Below are 24027 nucleotides of genomic sequence, written 5' to 3' on the forward strand. Positions count from 1 at the left end.
GTGGCCCAAGCGACAGGCCAGGACACTGGGCTTCGCAGCAGCTCTCTGAGCAGACTGATGCTGCAGTCGAGCTGCCAGAGGATGGGCGTCGGGATGGGACTCGTAACTGGGGATGCTGGAAAGGCCGTATCTTAGAGACGTTATGCAGAAGGAATTGGCAAGTTTGAAATGCAGCCAGCCCCTGAGGACCTAGAGAGGGGCCTGAGTCGAAGGTAATGCCCAGGTTGCGGGGCTGAGTGCCAGGCAGCAGCATGATGTTGTAATGCCTGGGAAAGGAGGTAGCAGGGGAGGCTTGGTGGGGAGGCGGGGGAGATTAGGAGCTCTGGTTTAGCCACGTTGGCTGGACCCCCCCTAAGCAGATCTGACAAAGACAGACTGAGATTTTAGTTTGGACAGCAGGAGACAGGTCTGGAGGCGAGAAGTAGAGCTGTGAGCCGGGAGTTGAGCTTGTGCTTGTGGATGAGATTACGCAGAGATAAGGTGGAGAGAGAAGAGAAGGGACCAAGGCCAGAGCCCTGTGAAACCCCACCCAAGAAAGCTGGCAGGGGGGTGAGGAGCATTCTCCCAGGGAGAACGAAGGAGCAGTTAGAGAGGGAGGGAGAGAACCACCGGAGGATGGAGTCATGAAAGCCAAGGGAGGACATGGCCGATTGTGTCAAAGGCAATTGACAGGTCAAGAAGGAGGTGAGGATTGGGAGCACTGGTTCTGGGCTTTAGCTGGAAAGATGTAACTGGCGACTGGCAGAGAGTTTCAGCGTAGGCTGGGGGTGAGAGCTGGACTGGAGGGGGTCTAGGAGGGAACCGGGCGGGAGGAGCTCCAGCCAGCGTTCAATGAGTTCAGAGAGGAGAGGGAAATGGGACAGTAGTTGGAGAGGCCAAAGGTGGGTTTTGTATTGTGAGGGGAAGAGCCAGAGGAGACGGCAAGGTTAAAAAGAGGAGTAGAGGAGTGGAGGAGGCGGGAGATCAGGAAATGGGATGGGGTCACTGGAGCAAGTGGAGAGGTTAGCGGAGGAAAGCAGACAAGACACTTCAGTGTCTGTGAGAGGGGAGAAGATAGTGAGAATAGTAGGGGGGAGGGAAATGGGGAATCATCATCCAGTGGGGGTGTTTCTAGAGGGGTTCTCAGGGATCTGATCCCAGCCAACTCCTAGTCAAAATCTTTATGAATGAGCTGGAAGAAATTATAAAACTTGTGCTGGTAAAATTTGCAGATGACGCAGAAACTGGTGGAATGGTAACTGATGGGGACAGTTCAGTTATACAGGCTGATGTGGATCACTGGGCAGGATGGGTGTTTAGAAATTAACACAGCCAAATGCAAGACCACACATGCATGATGGGGAGCTCTATGCTGGAGAACAGTGACTCTGAACCGTGGATCACCAAGTGAACATGAGCTCCCAGTGTGATGCTGTAGCTAAGTGGGTGAATGTGATCCTGGGATATAAAAGCAGGGGAATATCACATAGGAGCAGGGAGATGATACGACCTCTGTATATGGCACAGGGAGACCATCAGTGGATTCTGTGTTCAGTTCTAAAGTCCTCACTTCAAAAAGGATGTTGAAAATTGGAGAGGGTACAGAAAAGAGCCAAAAGAATGATTGGAGGTTCGACAAACCTGCCTTATAATGAAGACTAGAGACGCTCAAATAAGTTTATCCAACAGAAGGCTGAAAGGTGACGTGATCACAGTCTACAAAATCTTATGTGGGAAAAAAATTCTGATGGTAAATGGCAGAAAAAGACAGAACAAGATCCAATGGCTGGAAGCTGAAGTGAGACAAATTCAGATGAGAAATAAGGTGCCCGCTTGTAACAACCCAGGTAATTAACCACCAGCACCGTTTATCTAGGGATGGGAATATGGGATGGATTCTCCATAACTTTAATTCTTTAAATCAAGACAGCATCTTTTTCTACCACTCAGACAGAAGTTATGGGGCTTGATGCAGAAATTCCAGGGTTACATTCTCTGGCCTGTGCTCTGCAGGTGGTCATGACAAGATGATCATAGATGCTCCCTTCTGACTTTAAAATCTATGAATCTACATTCCACCTGGTAGTTTTTTCAGCTCTGATTTCTTGGTCCTTAAGTGGCCACACACCGTTACACTGCTGGGAAAGTCAAGTGTAAGGGTTTTAGAAATTAAAAATGGATTTTATTAGTTATTGGCATGGAAGAACAGCAATCATGTTTGTTTGTTTTGCCGTGGAGTAAAGCGGAAGCTAAAAGGTTTGTGGATCAATAAACATCTTGGCCTGTATCCTCTGCGTTTTATTTATTCACCAACTCTGAACTCGGCCTCCTGACAAACTCCCAGGAAGGAGATAATTACTGCTTAATAAAACTAGATAAGAAGCAACCCCCAAGGCGAGGCCTGATTGGGGCAATTTGAGCAGAGAAAGCTCATTGTCAATGAGCTCTGCAATGCTAGAGAAGGATTTTTTCCCCTTTGCGCAGCTAGTACATGCAGAAACACTGGTCAGTGGGTAGAAGGGGGGGGGGGGAGGATCAGAACTCCTGGGTTCTGTGCCTGACTCTGGGAGGAAGTGAGGTCTAGTGGTTAGAATAAGGCACTGGGAATTGTGTGTCTGGGGATCGATGCCTAGCTCTCAGGGCAGAGTGTGGTTTACAAGTTAGAGCAGGAGGGAAGGAGCCAGGATGCCTGGGCTCTGACCCTGGGAGGGAGCATGGACTGGAGATTGGAATAGGGGACTGGGAATTTGTATTCTTGAGTTTTACTCTCAGCTCTCGCATTGACTTGCTGTGCAAGTCTTGGGCATGTTGGTGCCTGTCTGCCCTGTATGCTGGCGAACACCGAGTACGTGGTGCCCGCCCGCCCCATGTGCTGGCGAACACCGAGTGTGTGGTGCCCGTCTGCCCTGCGTGCTGGCGAACACCGAGTGCCTGGTGCCCGTCTGCCCCGTGTGCTTGCGAACACCGAGTGCCTGGTGCCCGCCCGCCCCGCGCGCTGGCGAACACCGAGTGCCTGGTGCCCGCCCGCCCCGCGCGCTGGCGAACACCGAGTGCCTGGTGCCCGCCCGCCCCGTGCGCTGGCGAACACCGAGTGCCTGGTGCCCGTCCGCCCCGTGCGCTGGCGAACACCGAGTGCCTGGTGCCCGCCCGCCCCGTGCGCTGGCGAACACCGAGTGCCTGGTGCCCGTCTGCCCCGTGTGCTGGCGAACGCCGAGTGCCTGGTGCCCGCCCGCCCCGTGCGCTGGCGAACACCGAGTGCCTGGTGCCCGTCTGCCCCGTGTGCTGGCGAACACCGAGTGCCTGGTGCCCGTCTGCCCCGTGCGCTGGCAAACATCGAGTGCCTGGTGCCCGCCTGCACCGTGTGCTGGCGAACACCGAGTGCCTGGTGCCCATCTGCCCCGTGTGCTGGCGAACACCGAGTGCGTGGTGCCCGCCCTGGTTTGGGATCAGGCTCAGTGTGCTGGTTGTGAGCGTTTCAGTGGAAGGTGCTCTTCCTTCCGACTCCGTACTGAGCCCAGAGCCCTGTCACTTGCCGAGAGGGGCACGGGTAGTTAATGCGCTTTGAAAAGTGGCTCCGGCGCCAGCCAGAGCAGGGGCGGTTATTATGCATTGATTGCTGCAGCGCCTCTCGCAAGCCGGCAGGTGATTTCCAGGAGTGCCGCATGCAGCGATTGCTTCGCCCAGCAGGGAGACGCAGCTGCCTCTGGGGGATGGGGAGCAGGGCAGGAACTTGTCATTATCTCATCAGCGACTTGGCACAGCGAGTTTAGGACAGGAAACAAAGGCAAAATATTCTCTCCCATTTACCACAGGCCACTAATAAGTGCTGAGGACCTTGCTTTGATGGAGGAAGAGCGCCTCCTACTGCATCACCTGCATGCTGTGTCTCCCTCAGAATATGTCTACACTGCACGCTAAGCCTGGGTTCTGACTCTGGTTTAAGCCCAACCCCCGCTTCCATCCACACACAAATCAGTCTGACTCAGGACAGCAAACACACAGGACCCGGGTCCTAGGAGCCTGCTAGGGGAGGTGGGCCAGAGCCTCAGTCATGCTGAAATAAGGGTCCAAACCCTGCTGCTTTGCGTGTGCAGTGCAAGCCACAGACCTGAGTCAAGTATGGACACGTTAGCACAGCTGTGAGACCCAGGCCCAGCAATGGTAAGCCCAGGTTTACGATGCAGTGTGGATGCCGACGCGTGGGGTGGGAAACACCGGGTCCGCAAGCCCGGGGCCCGCAGATCTGGGTTTACGATGCAGTGTGGATGCCGACGCGTGGGGTGGGAAACACCGGGTCCGCAAGCCCGGGGCCCGCAGATCTGGGTTTACGATGCAGTGCAGACACACCCTTAGAGGCCTCCCAGCCAAAGACTGGCCACCTGAGCCGGTTGGACATTTTTCCATCGGAAACTGCAGCTTTGGCAACGCAAAACGTTTCCTGGAAACATGTCGATCTTGATGAAATTTCGTTATGAAAAAAAAAATGGACTCAAGCACTTTGATAAGGCCAAAATGTCTCGCCTCAGCCTTTTCTTGGGAACATTTTGATTTTCCCTTTCAAATCGGCTTTCCGTTTTCAAACAGAGGTTATGCCACCTAACGTAAGCTGAAATGGGAACGGAACATTTTGTTTCTATCGAAATGCAACTTTCCACTGCCCCCGACACAGCTTTGTCCAGCCTTTCCCACCGGGGGAAATGTTGTTTTTCGTCCTGATTAGGAAGAGAAACAAATGTCGAAACCCCAGATTTCCCTGCGAAATGAAAACTCCGCTTCCGGCCCAGCTCGACCTCCTCAGCCAAACCAGCCAGCTTGCTCCTGGGCTCCCTCCACCATCCGGGGCTCTGGGAGAGAGCAGAGCCTGGGTGTGAGCCTAGCAGGCTGGGCGCTGGCTGCATGGGACAGGCCAGGTGGCTGGCAGGCTCTGGGCTGGAAAGCTTGTTGGCAGGGCACCAGCAGCAGCAGGAAATGGGGAGGTCTAGCGGGGGCAATGGCGGGGGCCCCCGGAAGGCGGCTCTCTGAAGAGACCGTGTATGTTGCAGCCTGGGGAGGGGTCGGTCTGATCTAACCATGTGTCAGTCCCAGGCAGGAGCAGAGCGTGTGCGATAGGGATGGTAGAGTGGCAGGGCTTGTGTACCCTGCTGGGCACAGCTTGCAGCAGATGGGATCTGTCATGCCAAGGGTTAGCAGCACGAAGAGACACCAGGGAATCCAGCCCACGGGAACAATAAGCTGGTCCCTTGTTGCTCCCTGGCAGAGGGACGGATGAGGTTGGGCAGCTGGGGTATCAGCCCCGAGGAGCTCCGGGCACAGACTGCCCCTAGAGGCTGAGCTGGGAATTACTGGGTTTTGTCATTTGCAGTAAGTGACTGAGCCCTTGGCCTGAGGGTATTTGCCCCTTGTGTTCTGCAGCCCTGGTCAGCGATGGTCACACTGAGCCATGTGCCCTGGTGCTTACTGGACCCGACTCATGGTGCACCTGGCACTAGCAAATAGCCCCTGGGACTCCCAGCAGCCCGTGGGCTGGGGCCGGTTACACTGAGCAGCTTGTGAGATGTGTGTCTGGGATATGGAGCCTCTGCACTGACACCAGGGGCATGAGTCTGGCTCTATGTGTGACGGGGGGGGGGGGGGGGAGGGCAGGGGGTGTTTTCCCCTGATTATCCCCTCTCCTGTGTCCCCGGACTTGCACGCCACCTTTGCCCACGGAGCTACCTCTCTGCAGACTCAGGCAGGCAGCACTGTGCTGGTCCAGGCCGTGCTTGGACCCTTTTCTCCACAGCCATAAGGACTCTCCAGCTGAAGCTTGAACTCTGCTAAAATGTCCGGCCAGCCCCCTCTCCTTGGCCAGGGGAAGCTTCCAGCTCACCACGGGCAAGGCAGGGAGGGAGCGCATGGACTGGCCTGGACAAATGCATGTGTGGATGAACGGATACACACACACACAGAGACAGGCACCAAGTGGGCTCATTGCAATAATCGACCCAGGGATTGGGGATTGGTCCTGCTTTGAGCAGGGGGTTGGACTAGATACCTCCTGAGGTCCCTTCCCACCCTGATATTCTATGAACATTTTTTCTTTTTCTTGCCAAAACAAAACAAAAATCTAAAAAAGCCCCTCATTTTGAGTTAAACAAAAGATTATGTTCAACCTGAAACAATTTCTTGGAGGAGGAAGGGGGCCATTTAGTTTTGAGTCATTTCAGGGGGGTTTCACCCTTTTCTTTGTTTTTTTAATCAGCTAAATTTTATGCTAAATCCTCAACATGTTTCAGGTAGAAATGGCAGAAAGGAATTGCTTTCACCTGCTTCAGACATTTTTTTCAGCCAAAACTCTCAACCGATTTTGACCCGAATTTGCAACTCGTTTCAGTGTCCCGAAAAATGCATTTTTGGGGGGCAGATTTGCTGCCGGCCAAAATAATTTCACCCAGCTCTGCTTGGAACCGGATCCTGGCTCTGCGGCTGACTCTCTGTGTGACCCTGCAATTGACTTTGCTCCTCTGTGCCTGCTCTTCTCTAGCTATACAAAGGGATGAGGATCTTGATTTTAACTCTGTGAAACACTTGGCGACCTGGATGTGAAAAGCACCAAGTGGTACCAGTATTTACCAGCTGGCTTTTCCTGATTCAATGTCATGATGTAAATGCTGTGATCCAATCCTGACACCGTGATGTCAAGACGGCCCTGGCTCTTGGACAGGGACCCTTTGATGTCCCTGTGAGCCTAGTTTATAGGACACAGGGTCTGACTGACCCACCTCCGTTGGCCTGATCCCGCTTGAAATGGGCAGGCAGGAGGGTGCCACTCATGGGGAAGGGAGGCTGCTGTGAAAAATGTCCCATGAAAATAAAATGATAATAATTTTGTCTATAAATCCCTCCTCCCCCCACACCCTCCTGGGGATTCTGAACAACAGTAAAAAAGACAATCGCTCACTCCTCAGTGAAAGAACTGTCTGGCCGTGGCAGTATTACAGACAAGGTGCTTAAACTAATCCAATCAGAGCAGAGCAGTCAAGCAAGAGCGGCAGTAATTTAAAAACATCTCTGGACAAAATAGCAAGCAGATTTAGGCAGTTTTTAAAAGGGAGGAGACGTGCAGGGAGATGGGTTTCAGGAGAGAGCCTGTCCCACCGCAGCAAAAGCTCCGTCATTGCCCGAGTTCAGTCCCGATGGTGTCGGGCGAGCGCCAGAACCTGCCAGGAAACAGCTCCAAAATCCGTTCTCTGGTGCTCCGGGCCTGACAAGCTCGTCCTTCTCTGCAGGCTGCCGCCGCCCTCCCGGCCTCGGTTGGCAGATATCCCCTGAATCCGTGCGCCTGCCTGCCGTTCTCACCTGCTGATGAGCCAGGCACCAATTAAACTCTCAGCGGGGGCGGCGCAGGGGATTCAGGAGACGTTGCATGGTGGTGATAAACGGGACTTGCAGTGCTCCCGTTAATTAGCGGAGCCAGGGCTGAAAGGCTCACAGCAGCGGGCTGCAGTACACATTTCCAGCTGCCATCATTAAACTGCAGGGCTGTGGGGTGAGGGATGGTGGAGCCCCTCCAGGCGTGCTAGCCTGGTTCTCCCCAGGGATGGATAATGGCATAACACCTCAGGAGTCAGTGGGTGCAGGGGTGCAAGCTCTGCGACAGAGCTGGGCAACCATTGCTGTTGCATTGCAATAAATAATTATCTTGGGCCCTGTAGCGGGGTGGTTACCCCGCTCCTGCCTTGGAAGAGGGCTGTGGCAGGGGAAAGGCTGGGCTGATTGGAAAGCAGCCACAGCTGTGGCTGGCTTAATGCGGGCCCAGCTGGCCCTTATAAGAAGGCTGAAACCAGCAGCCCAAGGAAGCCGCTCTCTCTCCAGGCTGGGAGAGAGCAGGGCCTGGCTGCCTGCAGGAAGGGCACTGGAAGTGAAGGCTGGGGAAGGCCAGAGGAGCTGGGGAGCTCCAGGCTGGCAGCTCCCCAGGCTGCAGGGCCTGGTCCAAGGCTCATAGAGGTGCTGGGAGGCGGAGGAAGGCAGCAGGTCCGAACCCCCTCACCTGTGATGAGAGGCTTTTACACTGCAGTCTGCCCCAGGGAGCGGGGGCTTGGTGATGACTGGCAGTAGCCCAGACTGAGGCAAGGTGGGGATTAGAGGGTTGGGGGTTTCCCAGAGAGGGGAGACCCATAGAGACTGGTGGGGTATTGCCAGGGGGCAGCGCCAGGGTAAAGGGGCACCGGGGTCCGGGAGGAACATGGGGCCAGCAGCAAGCGGGACACTGGCCTGCAGAAGGCGCTCAGGAGGCTGGAAAAGAGCTAATTCCCAGAGACGACCAGCAGGAGGCGCCACAGGGGGTGAGTCCTGCACTGTGACAGGCCCTAATCTGGCCTTCAGCTCCACTGTCCCTTGATTGGGGATTACCAGGGTGAAGACCCAGTGGAATAATAGACAGAAAGAGCCACTGACAGGGCTGGTCTCTCTGTCCCAGTTGAGTGACCCAAGCAATGCTGATTGCAGGAGCAAGGCCTTAGGGGAATCCCTTCTGAGAGATGCCAGGGTTGCGCAGTTCTCTCCAGGTTTCGTGAAGCACATCATGAGGCGAGGATGCTGCTGGGATTAAAAGCGAACGTGCAGGAACATTTCCTCCTCTGTCCTGCTAACAGCCCTCAGCTTCACCACAGCAGGAAACAACCAGAAAACTGAAGAGGCTTTTTGTCAGACAGGGTGAAATTCAGCCCTGAGCAGGGGCCCTGCCCAAGACTGAAGAGCCGCTAACGGGCCATTTCACCAGGGTTTAAGTGGTGCTTAGTCCTTGTGCTGGGCTGAACGTCACCCTTGACGTGGTCCATTTTTGTTTGCCAGGCACCCAGCTGGGACGGTGAAGCCATCCTGGTTAGTTTCCCTTTGTGTTTATAGTCAGTTTCCCTCTCTTGTTCTCCTGTCTGGGCTCAGTCTGGTGCTCACTGATCTTCTCATGCTACAGGGCAACATACAAATCTCCTAACTCATCTTCTTTCGTGGATATGTGTTTGAAAGGCCAGGAATTTTTTTTATTAATATAATATTTAAAGATCCTTTGTACTAGCCTCCCAGTTTGCATCCAAACTGCCTGATGGTGCCCCTTTAAGGTAAGCCTGGGGCAGTCTGGGTGGGGTGTGGAGAGAGGGGCTCCCCAGGCTTGTCACCCTGCCCAGAAGGAACATTGGCAGAGTTTGGACTTTGGTGTCCCGCCCTCCATCAATGGAGACCGACAGGTTGGCTTGGTGGGGGAGGGGAGACAGCATTTAAAAGGGAAGGTCCCGAGAAAGACAAGGAGCAAAACCAGAGCTCAGCTCACTAGGTGCTGAATTTTCGTACCCCTGAGCAATGACGTAGTCGTACTGAAGTAAGTTTGTCGTGTAGACCTGGCCTACTTGATGGTATCTCTTTAAAAGTGGGGGATGGGTAGGAGGGGAACAATGAAAAGGCACAGGCAGCACAGACAGTGCAGAAGAGGCAAAGGGTTTGGGGTGCCATTGTCTCGCAGGAAGCCATCAGCTGCTCCTCAGGGCCGCCCGTGGCTGTTGTCATGGTAAAGATGGATTCATAGGCAGAGGTCACGCGCAGCTCGTTCGCTCTCCTAAGCATCCCGAGGCTTCATGCGCCCTTTAGGCGTGTGACGCTACAGAGGAAGCCTGTGCCCGCATTAGCATAACGATCGCTGACCTCCCCAGGCAGGAGCGGGACCGGTGCCTGTCTGTAGCCGGCTTCAGGGGTGGTGCAGGGAAATCAGTGAAGCCGACCTGGCACAAAGCGCTGTCAGATGCACAAAGGGGGGGAAAGGGAGAGACATTCTTTTGTCCCTTCTGTCTCTTTCCGTTGCAGGCATCTTAGGTGTGTTCCCTGGAGCCCCCCCAGGTATGAATGTTAGACAGGGTGTCGATTTTAAGCTAATGATTCTCCTGTCACCTGCTGTTATAAGAACAAGGACTTGCAGAAGGGACTTTCGTAGAACCATGGCGGGGAGGAGATGGACGGTCTAGTGGTTAGCGCACAGGCTTGGGCACCTGGTGAGGTGGGACCCTGGGGACTACCTGCAAAGATTTAAGACTGTCAAGGGAGGAGTGGCGCAAGGGATCAGTGGGGTGGGACTGAACTCAATAGAGCTGGCCTGATTTTCACCAGCTGAGGATATGGCCCTTTGAGCACCTCTGCTGTCAAGCTCTGTTTAGTTTAATCTAGGCCACCCTCTGTACCCCGTGTAGGCCTGCACCCTGCACTGTATTCTCCAGGCCTTCCTTTAGACTCCTGGACCATCCCAAGTGCCAGGGCTTCCACCCTGTCCTTCGGGGAGCCTAGCCCCCAGTGTAAGGTCTGGCCAATTCCCAGCTGGAGGAGACATCCCTGCGAATGGGTGTGCTCAAAGCGGAGCCACCCCGAGTACACGCCTAACGTCTCGAACGGGGACATCCTCGGGGCAGCTGCTCTGCGGGGCTGTGGGTGCACTTTAGTGATCAGAGCTAGCCCAGGTGCGTCTCCCTTGAGGGGGGACTCACCCTCCAGCTTCCTGTGTACAGGCACCCTGAGAGGGCCGGCTCTGCCGTGCTCATGGTCCAGGTTATTTACTGAGCCGACGATCCCTGTGTGAGAGGGTGCAATGAACTAGGCCCCCAAAATGCACCGCTAGTCCCTCCCTGGCGAGGGTACATCGGAGGGGGAGGTGCAGAGTGGGGGTGGTTTCATCACCTGCTCGCAGTGACAGAGGCTTGTTTGCTGTTATATGAAGAAGGACAATTGCGCAGGCAGAGACGTGGAGGGAAAAGCCCTGCCCTGCCCCCTGATGCCGGGGCTCTGTGCTGGCCTAAGAGCCTGTTGCTGTTTTGTCGCGGGAAAGCTCACTCCTCGGCTCTGCTCAGCTCGGAAGTTGGGCATCTAATGAGGGAGGCACCCAGGATCAGCGCTGCTTTTGGAAACCTGCCTGTCAAAGGATCCAAAACATACAGGACTGCAGTGCTCACCGGTTGTTGCTCACTGTGAGAGGGGTGTCGTGCCCTCCTCCAATGGCTGCTTTAGAAAGGGGCTTGCTCCTACGCCAGGCCCGAGCTAGGGAGCTGAATGGCCGGGAGCGTCCCCCCAGCTGCTGATCAATGGGGCGGGGATGACATGGGTCACAGAGAACAGAGCCCTTGCCAGGGGGGTTGTGCTTTAAAATGATGAAGATCTGTAACCTTGGGTGTGACTCACCCGATCAGTGTGTTTCCCATTTCAGTCCGTTATCAGGCACTCTGCTTGTGCAACTCAGGTGTGTGAAGGAGACAGAGCGAGAGAGGTGTGTGGGCCCCCCAGGGCCTTAGCCAGAGGAAGCCTGGGCCAGCACCCAGCTTGGAGAGGCGGGTTCTTCAGGCACAAGCTATAACAGCTTGTACGCCTAACGCCATAGGTCATCGGTTTGATTCCTGCTGGCAGCCAAGAGGGTCTCAGAGTTTGGTGTGCGGCTGCAGAAGCTGGGGCTCAGATTGCCTTGGGGCTGGAGGTGGGAGTGAAAGCCGCTGGAGCGTCTTATCAGCGGCACAGTGAAGGGGAAAGGAATATCCAGAGCTCCCCCCGTGACTCATTCCCAAGCTGTGGTTTTGGGGGTGTGAGGTATCTCCTGCTGCACTCTGCACTGCCGCTAACCGCAGCTTTGGTGGGCTAATATCCCTCCCATCTCCCCAGCAGGTGGGAACGCGTTGGAGCAGAGAGCAAAGCAGCCCGTGCTATGCGCTGCCGATGCTTGTTTGGCTGCTGCCGGGGAAAGCATTAGACCCCAAAGTTTTCTCAGGTGGCCTGGGCCCATGCACTGCGTCTCTTAGGGCCTGCCTGTCACTTCGGCGTGTGGAGCTGATGCCTGTCTCCTTGTCACAGTGCTCGTCTGGCCTGTCAGAGGCTGTTTGAACAATTGAATTCTGCGTCCCTGGCTCCTGCCAGCTTTTTGTTTCCCGTGTTGTACACGGGCTGGGAGTTGGCGAGAGCTGTCATCTCCGAGACTCACTGTGTTGACACGGGGATTCTCAAATGTAACAGAGAAATGGCTCCGTGGGCCAGACACGGACGAGCGCAGGGAAAATCAGCATGTCTCCGTCACACCTCTGACAGGACCAGTCATTCCTCTCCCGCTAAGGAGCCAGGCACGCTACTCTGGGAAGGGGCAGAAAACCTAATTTGGGCGGGGGGAAGTTGTGTGTTTAAATCCTGGCTGATAGTCCTGATTGGTCATCACACCTGGTGTCTTCGGGGTCACCCCTGCCCAGCCCAGCTCTGGCTGTGGCCCCGGTGAGTGGATCGGTGCAGGGCTGTTAGAGCTCTTGGCCCTGCGTGTCCTAGAGAAGGCCAGGACAGCAATCAGTGCATTTCCCGTCACACACCAGGGACCTGGGGGAGTCTACATCACACGGGGCACAGGGAAGTAAACTCCCTAGCAACAGGACCCAGTTCTGCAGCTGTTTCCCCCTTCCTGGCTGGGGATGCAACCCCTGGTGTGTGTGTAGCTTAGAACAGTGTGGAGAAGCAAACCGGTGTGGAGAAGTCCCATCAGCTCCCACTGAGTCCGCTCCCTGCCCATGCAGGTTAGTTCCCTACAGCAACAAGGGACAACAGATGGCAACAAGCTCTAGTGGGCTGGAAAGCAGGACTTCTGGGTTCCCTTCCCAGTCCTGGGTTCAGGACTCATGTGACCTTGGGCCAGTCACTCAAACTCTGGCTTTGTCTATGCTGCAATTAGGCACCTGTGGCTGGCCCATGCCAGCTGATGCAGGCTTGTGGAGCTCGATTTAAGGGGTTGTTTTATTGCTGTGTAAATGTTCGGGAATCGCCCTTGTCCACATGCTTCTTGACCCCCTCAGAGAATTCTAGTAGATTGGTGAGGCGTGATTTCCCTTTACAAAAACCATGTTGACTCTTCCCCAACAAATCGTGTCCATCTATGTGTCTGATAATTCTGGTCTTGACTATAGTTTTAACCAGTTTGCCTGGTACTGAAGTCAGGCTTACCAGCCTGTAATTATCGGGATCACCTCTGGAGCCTTTTTAAAAAATTGGTGTCCCATTAGCTACCTTCCAGTCATCGGGTGCACGTTTCACATTGGACGGCTACTGTGGCTTCACTGCTCTGGGACATGAACTAGCTTTAATCGAGTTAGCTTGGGTATGTCTACGTGTGGTCCCATCACACCCCATGATTATAGTGGAGACATACCCTCTAAGGTGCTGTGATTCCCTAGGATGCAGTGCCCTGCCAGCCTGCCCACCAAAGCTTCTTGGGTCATTTGATTATTTCCACGTCTGTGGTGCGAAAACCTTTTGTAGCCTCTTTCGACTGTAAGTGCTGAGATTGCGCCTGCAGGGTCCTTGTCTGCACTCAGCCCATGGGAGTGGGTGGGGCGAATGGTGATCCCTGGGGCGAATGCTCCAGCGCGAATGGGTGGTGGGGGAGAGTGAAGCATTGACCAGCTGCTTAATTGTCCTTAATTGTGCATCTGTCCTTTGTTCAAGCTGTGGAAGGAATTTGTGGCTTCAGGAATATCCCAGGATCCTCCCCAGTGTTAGTGCAGCTGGGAGCCTGGGGTCAGATTCTGCCCAGTTACACGGAGGAAATGCACCATCTCCACTATTAGTAATAACAGTAATTATTAGGGTTTGCCACTAGAGCTATACAGATACTTTGGTATAGCGGTATGGATATATACACACCAGTATAGCTAGATTATGAAAACCTTCCTGCAAAAAGGGACTTTTCCCAGTACAGTTTATAGCGATTTGGTGAGTGAAACAAAAACCCGGCCAGCAAAAGCACAATGATATTGGTAAAATTGCATCACGTTTGTGCTTCTGCCAGCACAGCTACATCCCCAAAATTGTGCCCCAACCCGGCCCAGCTACATCCCCCAAATCATACCCTAACCAACCTAGCTGCTTCCCCAAAGTTGTACCTGAAACCGACCCAGCTCCATCCCCAAAATTGTACCCTAACTGACTCAGCCGCGTCCCCAAAATTGTACCGTAACCAACCTAGCTACAACCCCAGAATCGTACCCCAAAGCGACCCAGCTACGTCCCAAAATTGGTCCCCTAACTGACCGAGCAATACCAACAAAACTTCTAAGGGTCAATCTGGCCTAACTCTGGTAGTCCATGGGCCAGACCCTCTCCGTTGACTTCACCGGAGCTACCACCATTGGTGTAAATGCATAAAGATTGATGTCCTGAGAATTCTTCCATCACCTGTATGAAAATCCTGGTCTCAGATCTGGCCCTCTGGAGGGGAAGAGGTAGCCTCATCTGTTTGCATCAGATGGTGGTTGGTTCATGACTGGCTCTATGGCTACACTTAAACTTCAAAGCGCTGCTGCGGCAGCGCTGCCGCGGCAGCGCTTTGAAGCGCTAAGTGTAGTCAAAGCGCCAGCGCTGGGAGAAAACCCTCCCAGCGCTGTCCGTACTCCACCTCCCTGTGGGGAATAACGGACAGCGCTGGGAGCGCGGCTCCCAGCGCTGGGGCTTTGATTACACTGGCGCTTTGTAGCGCCGCAATTTGCAGCGCTGCAGAGGGTGTGTTTTCACACCCTGCTGCAGCGCTGCAAATTTGTAAGTGTAGCCAAGCCCTTAGTGTATTTGTAACACTCCTATATCAACATCCAAGCTGGAAACCAGGTTTTGTGTGGCTGTCACAGGGCTTTGTGGGTGGGCCTGGGAGAACCCCAGGTTACTCTAACCTCCATGAGGTCCTGGGCTGGAGGTGAAGTTCATGTGGTTATGAGAATCCCCAGGGACAAGAAGTCTTGGCAACTCCAGCCCCAGGCTTGACCCCAGCTCTGCTGGTTCAGATGGAGGAGATACAGCTTGTGGGAAGGACTGGCTGGGAACTGGTTTTCCTGTCTCAGGAGAATTTTCCAGATTTTGACATTTTCCCATCCCCACTTGGGACAAAATGAAACTCTCCAAAAATTTTGCAAACTGACAAAATGAAAAAGAAATTAAGTTCTGGTCAATTGAAAAATCCCAATTTTCACAATTTTGAAATGTTTCATTTCTAGCTCAACCTTTTCCCCCCCTATCTTTTAACCACTTTTAGATGAAATCCACGTACATTTGAACATTTCTAAACAAACAGTTGTTTTGACTGGAAAAACCGAAACTTTTCATTTTGAAAATGTAAAAATGGGACATTTTGACAATTTCAAATTCCCCGTCCTCCAAAATTTTGTGCGTTGGTAAATTTGGCCAAACTTCTTTTTCTTCTCAGCGTATGCGCAATGTGCTGCAGGTGGCACATGACTAGGATTTGTCACTGAATTTCGTCCGCTGGTTGGATCGTTAGCTTCCCCGGCCCAGGCCGGGCACTGACTCTGTGCCACAAAGATTTGGTTCAGATGAAGCAGCGTTTTTTGGTGAAAAGATGGTTTGTCGTCATGCTGCCCAGCTCTGGTGAGGGTGGCAGAAAACCCAGAGCAGGAGCTGAATGCCACATGGGGTTTCTGTGTCAAGCATAGCCCACCTCACCACTGGAGTCATGCAGAACGAGTGCAGATCTAACCGCTTTGGCCAGCCTGGGCTCTCTAACATGTCGGAGCTGGAGACCTTCACCTGTGAACATAAGATGGATGGTGCTTGTCTCCTTGAAGCCTGGTCTGAGATTGCCTGAGAGTAACCACTGCCTTCCCTGCTCCCAGCGGAACAGGAGAGCATAGAGAGACCAGCTGGAGGTCTCTGAGCCAGGACTGGCCCTGTCCTGCGTTGTCTATCCCTCTCTGTTGTGACTGCATGAGGCATCTTCCCCTTAAATCCTTGTGTTTCCCCAGACTATTGGTAGAAATATTGCACCAGATCTGTGGCCGCCTTCGATTTCACAGCTGTCAACAGTCACTCAGGACACCATGGCAACAGGAGAAACAGAACACAGGTCTTCTTGCACAGAGAGCCCAGCCCCTGCCACCGGCAGTGTAGGGGCTAGGACACGCAGCTGAGCAGTTCTGATCCCCTCGAGCAGAGGGAGTCGTCTCTCTCTCTCTCACACACACACACACTCACACACACACACACAGTTCATTACAATATTGCTCACCTCTTGTTTTCTAAATTGCCCCATGTGGAGACAAAAGCAGCCCCACTGCAGGGTTTTCTGCTCTGGGTCCTTTCCCTGCAGCGCACGTGGCACCAATTCTCATGTGCCCTGTGACGTTAGTGAGGCAGGTTGGGGCCTGGCCTCGCTGGCATCAGGTCCGACTGCGCTGAGCTTTTCCTGGCAGCAGCCTGGGGTTTCGTCTGTTGGAAATAACGAGTAAGTGACCTCCTGCCCGTCTTGTCAGGGTAGCTTCTGATTATCGAGCTGTCAGTGGCGCTTGTCACCACTCGGCAGCTGAGCCGCAGCTGCTGCAGGGAGCTGCTGGTGCCTGCAGATGAACCACAAGGTCCAGGAAGAATGCACCTGGGATGCTGCACTCCGGCCAGGGCATCTCAACCCTGAGCAGCCCCTGGCAGACGGGAGGGAGCACGGGGAGAGAGCTCAGGGGCTGGAGGGGTAGATGTGGGGAAGGAATAAAGACCTGATCTAAGGGAGATAGAGCGGTTTGCAGCTATGCAAAGGGTGGGAGCCCCCTGCGCTGCAGCGTGTGATCAGCACAGAGAATGTCACACCCTGACCCAGCCCCTGGACTTGGGCTGATTACACCTGCCATCCCGAATCCCGTCGCTACTGATTGGGAGCGACGCTGCGTCCCCCCGCGGGAGCTTCGCCAGCTCTTGCGGAGAAGCCTTTGTTATTGAGTCACATAAAATGAGGTGAACCTGAAGTTTGGCATAAGATTTTCTTATGAAATGTTAATAAAAGTTCCGACAGCCGCTGGCGGCCCCAGGGTCTGCCTGGCCAAGCTGCTCTCCCTGGGGAGCTCAGCTGCAGATCCCTCTGGGCTTGAGTTATCTGATTGTCTTCCAGCCTGAATCAGCAAAGATTTCTGCCGTTTGCTGAGGGAGAGGGCTTTTGAATGAGGCTGGGATCCCGTCTCTTCCATGGGGCTCGGAGAGATTCCCAGGACACGTTTCATAGAAGTGGGGCTGTGTCCGTGGTCAGATTTCCCTTCCCCCCTTCCAGTCATCTGCCACCGTTCCCTGTGTCTAGAGCCCGATTGTCCCATCACACTGGTGTAAAGCAGGAGGAAGTCAGGGGAGTTACACCAGCCTATTGGGGTTGTGAGAAGAGACTCACACGCCCCTGGCAAGTCAGCGCTTTGTGTGTGGGGGGGGTGCGGGGGGTGGCTGGATGGTTGTAGATAAGGGTTGTGTGTTACTTTAGTGCAGCTAATAAGGGAAAGACCATTTGAACCTGAGCATCATAAAGGACACCAGGGAAGGAGCTTGCTCTGCCTGTATCTACAGCCCGTGCAGGTCACCTTAATGGGAGCTCCACAAACGCTGATCCAATAGATAGAAGACTCCCATGCGGTGTAGTGCATATGATCTGGCATGTTCTTACGCAGAACAACACGGAGTCCACGCGGTACCATGACGTGCGTCTGATCAAATCTTCTGCGTGAACACATTGATGTCAGTTACATTGTGCGAATACATCCACACTGACACCCACACGCCCAGATCCTGCCCTGGCCAGCACTCTGACACGCCCAGCCGCAAAAATACACTGCCCCAGACCCCCCCCCCCGCCCACACACACACATACACACTGTCACACACACCCCTGCACACCAGTGGAGACTAGGCACAGCACACACTCACACACACCCCTGCACACCAGTGGAGACTAGGCACAGCACACACTCACACACACCCCTGCACACCAGTGGAGACTAGGCACAGCACACACTCACACACACCCCTGCACACCAGTGGAGACTAGGCACGGCACATACTCACACATACCCCTGCACACCAGTAGAGACTAGGCACGGCACACATGTAACACGCACACGCACACACACGCACACACACGCCTCTGGGTTTATTACTGGTGCATGCTCAGATTTCTGCGGTCACCGATAAGCAGGGGGAAGGGAACATGGGCCATAAGCAGTCAGCTTACGCCTAAGAGCCCCCTTGGCTAGGGGAGCAGCGGGGGGAGCGAGGGGCACCTGGCCGGAGTACGACCTGCCCAAAGGATGCAAGAGAAGCCTGAGAAGGGGCCTTAGCTTCCTGCCTGGGGTTCAGCCTATACAAGACCAAACGGGCGCAGCGGCCTGGCCCATCTCTCTGATAACCCGCCCGCCCACAAAGCCCAGGGGAGAGCTCCCGTCCTAATCCCCTTGAGCCAAGATTAAACTTCCCCTTCTTAAGAAAAATACCTCTGAGTCCCGGGCCTGTAATCGGGAGCTGCGCTGACCTCGAGCGCCCTACAGCACCCAGGCTGAGCCGGCCCTTTCAGATCCGAGGGGCCTGGAGAGGCAAACCTGTCCCATTCCTGGAGGAGCTGGGATCCCCTGGGGCTCCGTTTCCTTCTGCCAGGCGCTCCCTGCAGTGCAGGGGGTTCCCAGCCACGGCACAGTCCCGCACGGTGGTACTGGGAACTCACAGGAGCCAGCTGCTCCCTGAGGTCGTGGCTGGAGACAGGCTGTCGGGCTAGACGGATCTGGGTGTGAGCCGGCAATTCCCATGCTCTGGGAGGCCGTGCTGCCCGTAAGCAGCTGGCTCCGCATGCCGGGTAGGGGCGGGTGCCCCTCCTGTTCCTGCAAGCCAAGGACAGACAGACAGGGGAGCTTGCAAGGCAGCTGCTAACCGCTGCACTGGGACACATCTAGCGCTCCAGAGTGCGGGTGGGAGGGCAGGGAGCATAAACTTGGTAGCACTCTAGCTTCTTCCTGTCTAAGAGCTGGGAGAGAACTGAGTGCAGCACGGCCAGCCGGGGGCTAATAGCCAGGAGTTCTGGGTTCTCGTCAACGCTCAGCCAATGACTCACAGTGTGAACCTGGGCCAGTGCTGGCGCTCCTGTGCCTCAGTTTCCCCACTAGTAAAACAGAGATCGGGCTCCTTCCTCGCCTTCGTAAGGCCCCGTGACTCCTTTAGATAAAGGCTTTTTGGCCCAAAGAGATCGACTCTCATGTAAGCAGCAAAATAAACATGTGGATTGGGCCAAGAGGGGTCCATGGTGGGGGGCCCGGGTGGGATGTGGCCGGACAGGGTCACTGAGCCCTTGGGAATCTGGCCGGTGTACGTGCAGAGCAGTATTTGACAGTAAGGGCCTTGGCCGTAGAGAGGGTCAGGGTTAGGTCCCGATTCCCAAGCATGCTTCCTGGCCGCTAGTCTTCATCCTGCCCTCTGGCGATAATTATCTTCGGTATGGTTCATTTCTGCCACCTTGCCATTCCCAGGCACCGCAGCCCATTGCAAGAACAGGGCCCATAAAATGGACCCTTTAAAAATAACGACAAAGAAAGGCAACATGCGAAGCAATGAGCCTTCCCAAGGAACTGCCCCAGTAGTAACTCCATGCCTGGGGCGCGTCAGGGCCACTGATGAGTGGCGTGACAGGCAGACAGGCAGGGGTCAGAGGGCCGAAGGAGGGAGAGGAGAAACCGATAATAAATCATGATTAGGGCAGGAGAGCCAGGCTGGGTTAATGAGGTTAAGCTCTGTATCCTGAGGCTAATGGATTGTTGCCCGCGTAGAAGCTGTCTGTGTGAGAGGGGGAGAGAGCCTGGGTGGAGACGCATCTACCAGTGCGGCAGCCTTGTTTCTGGATCATATTGAAGTCCAGGGGACCAGGCTGTGTGGCCTAGTGGACACAGCGCTGGTTTTGGACTTCGGAAATCTGGCTTCTGTTCCTGGCCCTGCTGCTGGATGACTATGAGCAAGTTAATGCCTCACTCTGTGCCTCGGTTTCCCCATCTGTAAGGTGTGGGTAATGTGATGAACTCCTGTGAACAGCCCTCCATAGGAGCTAGGCATTGTTATTACATTCCACCTCTCTAGTTGCAGTCAGATACAGGCTATTTCTTCACTTCCTGCTGAAAATGATTGTGTAGCGTTGCTGCGCGTGGGTAAAGTCACTGTACGTTCTGGCCCAGAAGTAGCTGCTTTTTAGAGATTGGGTAAAGGAGGTGAGCTGCCAGCAGCATATCACCCTCTTATTTCTGGGGCTCAGAGTGGTGGAGCGTTCACAAGTGCTTGGAATAGTGACAGGAAGGGAGAGGAGCCCGGGCACCAAACGTCACCTACCTGCTCATGTGTAATAATGGCCCAGATTAATTGTGCTCTTCAGATATTCTCTGTAAATGTCAACCTGGGAGGCTTTACCCCCTGTCCTCATTAATCCCCAGCTCCTGTCTTGCTGTGACAATAGCTCCTCCCTCTGCTCTGCTCCTTGGTCGCTCCAGAGAAATGCACTTGGGCGTGGGTGTGTGGGAAGAGTGATGGCTTGGCTGGCACGGCAGCCCGAGCACCTGGCAGCTCCCCCTGAAATAGTCCTGGCTCGCGGCTGGCACTTTCACAAATCCACGCCCAGGTGGCAGGTGGCTTTGCCTCTTGGCCTCTGTGCCATGCTTTAATCGCAGGGAACGTGCAGGGAGCAAAGATCGGCGAGCGGGGTGAGTGGCCAGCCAGAGAGCCAGGCCGCGGGTGAGGCGGAGCGGGCGAGTGAGTGGAAAGCGTGTGTGTGTGTGTGTGTGTGTGTGTGTGTGTGTGTGTGTGTGTGTACCGGCAGGGTGCACAGGTGACTGGTGAGAGGGTCGTTGGGGTCCCAAAGCCACCCCAAAAAGCAGCGACAGGAGGGTTCAGCCTCACATTATCAGTGGTGGTGAGATCACAGCCTGGGGAATCCCACAGGTCCCAACCCAGGGAATCCTGTGGCCTCGTCACTCTGTGTGTCTTCCACATGAGGAGTCCCATAGCAAAGCCCTGCTCTGCGAGCTCTCGGCCTGGGAAAGGCCTCGCAGCACCCTGGAGCACCTCGGAGCAGGGCCATTTGGTAGGTGCCTTCCCAAAGGTGCTGACTGATTAGGAAGGAGATTAACCCCTCTCTCCTCTTCCTGATTCCTGCACCAGCTCTGAGCCCCTTCATCTTGGCCCCTCCAGCCTGGCCCCCGGCTGCTCCTATGCCTGCGCCATCTGTTTGAGACAAGCCAGCTCCCTCCCACAGAGGCGCTGTTTGGAAAGCTGATCCCCACCCACTGGTGCCCTCTGATCAGAACCCCTGCTCTGTAATCCTGCCTCCAGGCCTCCCCTTCTTGGCCTGTTCTCTGCAGGCAATCGCTGCAGCGTCCATACAAGCCCTCTGGGCCTGTCTCCATTGCCCATTTCCCCTGGCATCTGGGGTGATTTTCCACTGGCAGCACTCGCCACTTAGACAGGGGAAGGAGGTGAGTGGCAGCAGCTGCGGCTTATGGATGAATTTAAAGGAGAAGGGGCCGGGGCCGGGCTAAGGGCTCTCAAACCTCTCACTTCCCCACTAGCTCATTGCTTGAAATCTCGGCCAGGTGCGTAGCTGTGCCTGGTACCCCGGTCTGGTGCCCTGGATGGAATGAGTTTGGTAGGTCTCAGTGACGGGCGGCTGTTCGAGAGCGCGCTGTGTCTGTATGTGCAAGCGGTTAGTGACTGGAGAAGGGGCAAGCAGATGGCTGGAGAACGGCTGGAGGGTGCCTGGGTTTGTAGCGTGTGACCGTGTCTGTATCACAGCGACCAGCTCGCTGCTCGCTGGCAGCCTCGGCAAAGAGGCCAGTGGGTTGGTGAGTGGCTTCCCCTCACCCCTCCAGGACAGGTCGCTGAGGCACGTTGGTGGGGCAGCTCGGGCTGCAGGGAAATGGGCTGGGGATCAGGCGCCCTTTGCCGGCCCTTTAGCTCAGTTGCTCCCTTCTGCGAGCCCCCGTGCTCCTAAAGGGACCTCACAGACCCCACGCGCCTCCCCCCTTCTGTTATCCCTGGGGCACGTTCCTCCCTCTCGCTGCACCATGTGGCGCCTCTTGCGGTGTCGAGGAGACAGGCCTTGGCTGTAATGGGGATTCTTTACTGGGGCTGCCAGCCACAGACAGACCCTGTGGTTCTCCCAGGCTGGGTGCTGCACAGGGTTCCCCGAAATCCAGGCCTGGACCCCATAGTCATGGGAGGGAGTGCTGACCACGCTCAGTCACTGCCCAGCCATGTCCCTTGGCAGGAGGACTGGGGGAATGGCATGGGAGGAGGAGGAGCTGGGTACCAGCGGCTGCACCCCTGGCCTTTGTGGGGGTCGTGTGGCACAGGCTGGGCTTTGCTGCATTAACCCAAGCTGCATGTTACCCAGCGACCCAGAGGATATTGCATCAGCCCCTTTTATGTGTGTTCCCAGAACGGTGGTGAGGGTGGTACCAGCACTGGACAGACGCCTGCAGCTGGCTGGGCCAGAGGGCCAGTCACGGGGAGCCCCGGGCATCCTGCAGCGCCCTGGTGCTAGCGGTTGCTGTGGTCACTGCCACTCTGTGGGACAGTGAGCCGCGGCGCCCGGGGGGTGGCGAGAGGCAGCTGTAGTAATGAGCTCCTGTCTCCAGGTGGCGTCCTCTCCCCCAGAGGCAGCTGCAGCCAGCTGGGCGAGCGATCGGCCGGCCCCCCTAAGGGGAGGCTGGGGGGCGGGAGGGGCGCCAACCCCTGACAGCGAGGGGGAGTAATCGGGGAAGCCAAAAAGCCAGGCCATGTGGCAGAGCTGGGCCAGAGCCTGCCCCTCAGGAGGCCCCGGGGCAGGATCCCCCCCCCCCCGGGGGCTGGCATGTGACAGCAGCTGTAGCCAGCCGCCCTCGTGCAGTGTGCTGAGAGGCTGGTCGGAGGGTGAAGTGCTAAGGGCCGATGCCTGGCCTATGGGGTCACTGCGCCTCTGCACAGCGGCAGTAGCCTGGGTGCCCCCCGCACCCGCTACCTTCCTTCGTGGAAGAGCCTCTTAAAGCCATGTTTGTCCTCCCTTAACCCTTTCCTCTCCAGACTGGGGCAGATCGTCCCTGTGGTGAGCCGAGGCAGTCAGTGCACGTCACTGGAGCTGCCACCCTTCGCAGCGCCGTAGGGGTCTCTCGGCTCCTCAGCTGCCTTGCTCTGGACTCTCTCCCGGTTGCCAGTGTCTTTCCTGGTGTCTGGTTCCCAAACCAGAACTCAGTCCCGAGCTGACTGTATAGCATGAAATGCAGGAGCCCAGGAATTGCCAGATTGCATCACACTGATGAGCCAGCCAGTCCGGGGTCCTGTCCCAGCTGCTCCGGAGGCAGGTGCAGAAATGCTCACTGCGAAGAGTCATGCAATCACCTGCCCACATGGGAAGTGTCTCTCTGACCCTGGGCACTAGTGTTTGCGCATGCCCTGAAGCAGCTGGGTTTGCAGCCTCTCTATCTTTATTCTCCTCTGGCTGTTGGGATCCTTTTGTCAATCCTGGTGGGCTATCGGCGTTAACGATATCTTGTGGCAGTGAGTTCCACAGCTAGTTACAGCCACCCAACCTATTTTCTGTGTTTAGTCAGTGTCCTGATCCATAGAGCTTCTCGTTTGTATCACTGCCCTGCACCCAAGTGCACACTCCAAGCCCCCCTCTAACGTGCGTAAGGTCTCCCGGGAGTCAGCACTAGAGGCAGGAAAGGAAGACAGGTCTCTCGAGTGGAACCGAGCGACATTTGTGAGACAAAACTTGTTTTCGGGGCAGAATGCAGATTCAAGGACCCAGTGGGATGCCACGAATTTGTGTCAAATTTGCCAGAATGCTTCAGTCAGAAAAAAAAACACTGGCAAATTTCAAACGTCTCCGTTCAATGTTTTTGGAACAAAACATTTCGGTTTTTCGATTCAAATTGACATTTCGTTTAAGTTTTTCCTTTAGTTTCATTTTTTCAAAACACATTTTGAAATGCTCAAAATTGAGTCAAAATGCTTGGGTTGACTTGAAACACATTTTTTTAACCTTTTGATTCACTGATTATTATTTTTTTTTTAATTTTCAGTTTGGGCCAAACTGATTAAAATAGATACACATTGGATTTGCCAGAGAAACAAAGAATCCCCTAGTCACAGTCCTGAGTGCCAGTCAGGGTCTGTCCCATGGACCCAGGCCTGTCTTGCTGTTCCTTAGCCACCCATCAACCACCCTGGAGTCGGGGCGGATGTGGATGCATATGGAGT

At 55.0% G+C, this 24027-nt stretch overlaps 1 protein-coding gene and 1 long non-coding RNA gene across 2 annotated transcripts in view; one reads left to right on the forward strand and one right to left on the reverse strand.

The window, feature by feature from the left end:
* Positions 1 to 24027, forward strand: part of NKAIN1 (sodium/potassium transporting ATPase interacting 1) — a 177944-nt gene that overhangs the window by 12935 nt on the left and 140982 nt on the right. The gene's annotated exons all lie outside the window — the stretch shown is intronic.
* LOC120389329 lies at positions 16140 to 18495 on the reverse strand. The gene is made up of 3 exons (XR_005590871.1): positions 18255 to 18495; positions 17349 to 17484; positions 16140 to 16224 (listed from the first exon to the last, which is right to left on the reverse strand). It is a non-coding gene; the product is annotated as an uncharacterized LOC120389329 (long non-coding RNA).

Source organism: Mauremys reevesii, linkage group 23 (assembly GCF_016161935.1).
Source record: "Mauremys reevesii isolate NIE-2019 linkage group 23, ASM1616193v1, whole genome shotgun sequence".
Taxonomy (NCBI): domain Eukaryota; kingdom Metazoa; phylum Chordata; order Testudines; family Geoemydidae; genus Mauremys; species Mauremys reevesii.